The sequence below is a fragment of the Amblyomma mixtum genome, chromosome 4, assembly GCF_055824585.1.
Source record: "Amblyomma mixtum isolate Tamu chromosome 4, ASM5582458v1, whole genome shotgun sequence".
Taxonomy (NCBI): domain Eukaryota; kingdom Metazoa; phylum Arthropoda; class Arachnida; order Ixodida; family Ixodidae; genus Amblyomma; species Amblyomma mixtum.
Window position 1 is genome coordinate 3,675,785 of NC_143015.1, and position 6,710 is coordinate 3,682,494.

Consider the following 6,710-nt stretch of genomic DNA (forward strand, 5'->3'; position numbering starts at 1 on the left):
GACGATGTAGAGGGCATCTTTTGTAAATTTTACAAAAACAATGTTCGTTACGTTTTAGGAGCTGTGTACAGGCCACCCAATTCCTCTGTAGCACTCCTAGTGAATCTAAAAAAATATATTGAGCGCCATATAAAACAGAATGATAGGCTAATCTTGACTGGCGATTTTAATTTACCAAACATAGACTGGACTGCCTTTTCGCATTCTAATAACATCATTGAGCAAACTATGCTTGATATTTCTATTGCCTTTGACCTGCTTCAGGGAGTTAAAGATCCTACTAGAGTCCACAATGGTTCATATTCAATTCTTGATCTATTTTTTGTAAATGGTACTGTCAAAGAAAACGTCGAATGCTATGTAACGACCGGTATTTCTGATCACAAAGCTGTTGTACTGACATTGATAAATGCAAACTTTGATCGCCGAAATACTGTCGGTTTCTTTCCTAATTTTTCTCGTGCACATGATGAATCTATTCTTGATATGCTCGACTTTCATTATGACCACTTTATGAATTTTAATGGAAATGTGAATGACTTATGGCTATTTTTCAAAAGTGTTGTCTTTCAGTGTATTGAAGGCTTCGTTCCAAAAATTGCAAACAAGTCCCCAAAATGTAACCCTTGGATAACACGAGAGACATTACGCTCAATACGGAAGCTAAAAAGAATGAAAAAAAGGATAAAAGCAGGAAACTATTCCCAAACGATCATTGATGAACAAACAGAAAAACTAAAACAGCTGATTGCCCATGACAAGGAAAAGTACTTTTCTACTCAGCTACCTACCTTCATTAAAACATGCCCTGAGAAATTCTGGAGGCAGATAACTCCAGCTTCACGATCTCATGATACTTTCAAAGTAAATGGAATATGTGAGCGTGATGATGCTTTGGTGTCTACGGCTTTCAATGACCACTTCAAATCGGTGTTTACGCAGGATGACAGCTCTCTTCCCTGCTATTCCGTGAATTTGCCTTCAATTCCTGATGTTGTGATTTCCGAGGCAGGTGTTCTCAATTTATTATTGAAGCTTGATGTAAAAAAATCTCCCGGACCAGATGACATTCCCAACGCATTCCTGAAGCGTTATGCAGAATGGTGTGCCAAGTATTTATGCATCTTATTTAACAAATCACTAAATGAAGGATCATTACCGGATGACTGGAGAACGGCAAGAATCAAACCAATTCACAAAACTGGAGACAAAGCATCTATTCAGAATTACCGTCCGATATCGTTAACATCTACAGCATGCAAGGTCTTGGAACACATCATTCATAAACATATAGCAGATTTTCTTGAACAAAACAATTTTCTAACTAATGCACAGCATGGCTTCAGACGAGGATTTTCCACTGCCACTCAGCTAGTACAAGCTATACATGATTTTGCGCAGGCAATAAATGAAGGAAAGCAGACTGACGCTATATTTATGGACTTTAAAAAAGCATTTGATAAAGTTTCGCATAACAAGCTTCTTCACAAATTAGGTAATGTACTAAAAAATGACAAATTACTTGCATGGATTACAGCCTACTTAAGAAACCGTCGTCAGTTTGTAGTAGTAAATAATTCCCCTTCCCCTCCAGTTCCTGTTGATTCCGGCGTTCCCCAAGGATCTGTTCTTGGGCCACTCCTCTTCTTGATTTTTATTAATAACATTGTCGATAACATCTCAGTTTCTGTTAGATTGTATGCTGATGATTGTGTGTTATATGAAAAGATTACTACTACTGAGGACCAAGTACGGTTAAATAACGATTTCACTTAGATAATAACATGGTGTGACCAATGGCAAATGTGCGTTAATTATGATAAAACAGTGTTCATGCGTATAACCCAGAAAAAGAAGCCTCTTTTGTTTAACTATACTGCTAAAAACAAAGTTCTCTCTCAAGTGAATACTTACAAATACCTAGGTCTGCGGATCTGCAATAACCTCTCCTGGACAGAGCACGTTGACAACGTTACAGCTAATGCCCTACGCAAACTATTTTTCCTCCGACGTGCTCTGAAGTTCGGCCCCCCCAGTGTACGTTCACTTTCGTATAACACTATTATTCGCCCTATGTTAGAATATGCCGTCATAATCTTGGATCCTTTCACTAAATCTAACATTGCTAAACTAGACAGAGTCCGAAAGAAAGCAGCACGGTTTATTTACAATTCATATAACCGCACATCTATCACTGCACTTCTTAATCGAAGTGGTTTGCTTCCAGTCTCTCATAGAAATCGCATCTGTCGTCTAAAATTTTTATTTCAGTTAATCAAAGGTCAGTACAATATTGACACATCCAATATTATATCGTTCTCCTCAAGATACAACACAAGACAACGCCATGATTTTACAGTAACACCATTAAACGCACGAATTAACACCTTTAAGTACTCCTTTTTCCCCAGAACGATTACAAACTGGAATAATCTAACTAATGATGCAGTAACCCAAACTTCACTAAAAAGGTTTGAAAGCCACCTTTAACTTTTTTATAATGTCGTACCGCTACATTTCTTTGTTTCGTTTTTACTTTTTGAACTTGTTTCTTGATCTTAAATTGTTGATCAATTGTTCTTGATTCTTTGCTTGTTCCTGAGGTCATTTTTTTGTTTCCAGAATTTATGTATTGTGTGCCCACCCTGCGAAGGTCTTGTAAAAGATCGTAGGATCAATAAATAAAATAAATAAAAATAAAGCATTTGTCGGACATACATGAGCTTGGCTGTTTATTATGGAATATCTTGTAAAGTTTTAAGTCTTCTAATTCGATTAAAGATTATATAAGAACTTCGGCAGTAAGCCCCCGAAATAACTGCCTAAATCCTGGAACAAAACTCCGATCCTTGCAAAAAAACAAAGAACACTATAAACCTTAACTCACTCAGATAACATGAAATTAAACAAAGGGCTGTTTTAGACATCGGCGAATGCTGCAGAGGCGACAACCTAAAAATATCTTCGGTGAAGAACGGCCCCATTTACATATTTATTAAGGAAGGTGGCTTATCCATTCTTTGAAACCTTTTGTCAGACCTCACATTATTCAGTTAGGCTGTTTATTTTGGCCTATTTTGTAAAATTTCAAGTAATATTTTTTGAATGAAGTCCTTATAGGACTTTCGGCTGTCAGCACCAGAAATAACTGTCTGAATCCATGAAAAAAATCCCAATCCTTGGCCTCATTCCTTTGCCTCAGACTCACAATTTTGACTCGCTCAGATAATTTTAAAAGTAAATAGAGGGCTGTTTTAGGCATCGGCCACTGCGGCAAAGGCAACAACCTAAAACATATTCAGTAAGGAACGACCCCATTTACATGTCTAATAAGGAAGGTGGGTTATCCGGCCGTTGAAAGCATTTGTCGGACCTAATTTGAGTTCGGCTGTTTATTGTGGCAGATTTTACAAAATTTCAAGTCTTCTAATTCGATTAAAGTTCATATACGAATTTCGATGGGAAGCCCCCGAAATAACTGCCTAAATCCTGGAACAAAACTCCAATCCTTGCAAAAAAACAAAGAACACTCTAAACCTTAACTCACTCAGATAACATCAAATTAAACAAAGGGCTGTTTTAGACATCGGCCAATGCTGCAGAGGCGACAACCTAAAAATATCTTCGGTGAAGAACGGCTCCATTTACATATTTATTAAGAAAGGTGGCTTATCCTGTCGTCTAAACCATTCGTCAGACCTCACATTATTCATTAAGGCAGTTTATTTTGGCCTGATTTGTAACTTTTCGAGTATTGTTATTCGAATGAAATTCATCTAAGGATTTCGGTAGTCAGCACCAGAAATAACTGCATGAATCCACAAACAACCCCCAGTCATTGCCCAAAAGCAAACAACACTCAAAATTTAAATCGCTCAGATAATATTAAAAGTAAACAAAGGGCTGTTTTACTCATCGGCCACTGCGGCAAAGGCAAACGACCTAAAGATATATTCGGTGAAGAACGGCCCCGTTTACATGTCTAATAAGGAAGGTGGCTTATCCAGCTGTTTAAAGCATTTGTCGGACCTAATTTGAGTTCGGCTGTTTATTGTGGCAGATTTTGTAAAATTTCAAGTCTTCTAATTCGATTAAAGTTCATATAGGAATTTCGGCAGTAAACATCGGAAATAACTGCCTAAATGCTGGAACAAAACTCCAATCCTTACCGAAATGCAAAGATAACTCACAATTTTACCTCGCTCAAATAATATCAAAAGTGAACGAAGGGCTGTTTTAGGCACCGGCCACTACAGCAAAGGCAACAGCCTAAAAACATGTTCGGTGAAGAACGGCCCCATTAACCTGTTTAATAAAGAACGTGGCTTATCGGGTCCCTTAAAGCATTTGTCGCACCTAATTTGAGTTAGCTTGTTTATTGTGGTATATTTTGAAAATTTTGAATTCTTCTAATTCGATTAATGTTTAAGACTTTTGGCTGTCAGCCCCAGAAATAACTGCCTAAATGCTCGAACAAAACTCCAATCCTTGCTGTAAAGAAAAGAAAGTAACAGTTTTAGCTGGCTCAGATAATATCAAAAATAAGCAAAGGGCTGTTTTAGGTATCGGCCAAACGCATCAGAAAGGAGGAAATAGGTTCAAGCAAGTTTTATGGCATTGAAAAAGAATGGAGTGAAGTAGTGGAATGTTGTTAATCGCAGACAAGGAAGTATACCAGGAATGAATCGGCAGGCATTTCTAGCAGCTTTGGAGAGTTATCCTTTATACTCGCAGATGAGTTAAATGCTCTTTTTTCTTCTGGACTTCTGGTCACGCTATACATTCACCGCTGCGCAGTACACTGGATCACTCGCAAGATTGGAACGCCCATGCATAGAAGTGAAAGCCGATGATTTTTCATGCAGTGCACTTCAATCACACTTAATGCTATTCTACAGGTCAGTATATTAACACCGTGTTGGTTTTCAATGGTAAGCAGTTATAAGCAGCAATCCACGTAAACAAATCAACAACACACTGGAAGTTTAGAATTGATAATCACTAAATACTGTGCAAAAGCACGGTGGGCCACTTAAATTTTAGGGTTGGGCGTAATCTAAACTCGGGGTGTCCCGGGTAGGTTCCGAACATTGGTCAATTCAATTTTCACATTTTTTGGTTGGGCCACCTAATGTTCGAGGGTGGCCCGAGTTTTTTTTTTTTTTTTTTGGGGGGGGCGTCCCAGGTTGGTTTTGAAAGTGACCCCATTAGCACAAACGGGGCTCTGAATTGCGGGCTCTCGTGGGCCCGGCAAGGGCAGCCCATGGGCGCCCGATGTGGGGTATGTGCGGGATTTGCAACTCGGTATAGCGCCGGACCCACAGGTGCAGCCCAATGGGCTTGCTACATAGGACCAGCAGGGGACCCCTATTGTCTGCATGCATCAAAACGATAAAGGGGGCTTTCCTCCGTCCTTTGTGGGACCCATAGGGGCAGTAATGGGCTTCTCAGAGGGGACCTCCAGGTGGGCTTAGGTGACAGTGCAGCGGGGACCTATATGGGCTAACCCATGCTCCGCCCACATGGGCGAGCCCAAGTCCGGTCCACATGGGCTAACACATGCTTAGTCCACAAGGACAAGCCCAAGTCCGGCTCACAGGCAAACACACATAGACCAAGAAAGTGACATGACACACACCAGCGCTGAATTCAGCGCTGGTGTGTGTGGCCTTTCTTTTTCTTGCTCTTGGTGTGTTTCCGCTGTTGAACCACCATTATGAATCTACACTAATTAGCCAAATTTGCACTTCTTCCACCGGCAAAACAGTCCACTTTCGCTTCTCAACCAGTTTTTCTTGGGACGATCGCTCCCCCGCCCCATTTCTTCTCCTTGTTAGAGACACGTCGGTGCGCGCTATCTTTTGCCCATCGAACCAGAAACACGATCTGGGATGCATTCCGGGAAAGGTCTATTGGAGGTATTAGGCGACAGCGTAAGGAGCTCGCTTAGGTGAAATCCCGGCTCCGCCCGTCGTCAGTCAGAAAAAACGCCGAATTCCTGTAAAGAGAATTACAAAATAGCCCCACTGCGCCAGGTGGGCAAGTAACGCGCATGCCATGAAGGTTTTTGTTTGTTTTTGTAGCCCGTAGGCCACGACGGGTAGTTGTTTCAGGCGTGTTTGAGGGACACCCATTGAACGCGTGGTCGGGTGTATGACTTAGTAACCTGTGTTTGGGATGTGTTCTGGGCTGACAGTAATGAACAAAAACAAATATTGGTGTGGTTGTGATGTGCACACCACACTGGTGAGGGAATTTTGGAACGCGGCGTGTCGGCAGTGGTGCTTCGGACAGCGGAGCGCCACACGTGCCAGCCCCGCGTTGCGCGTGGGCTCGTGCGAGTGGTGTGCGCGAGGCAGGCACGAGGAGCGTAGAGCTGCGTGTCAGCAAACCGAGGTGTTGAGGAAGACACCTCAGCACAAGTCTGGTCGTTCAAGCGTGGAAGTGGCAGCTGTCGGACGTTGGATCCGAGCTGCCGGTGGCTTCCCTTGAATCATCGACTCAAGATCATTAAGCCTCATTCAAGCGTGGAGGTGGCAGCCGTCAGACTTCGGGTCTGTGCTGCCGTCAACTTCCCTTGAATCTACGATGCAGACCTACTGCAATTGCCATTTTGCTGTCAAGGCTTCCTTGGATAGGCTGTACAAGCCTACGGCGTTTTGGAACGCCATCGACAAGACCTGGCCACGGTTTTCCTGCTGCAGCTGCCC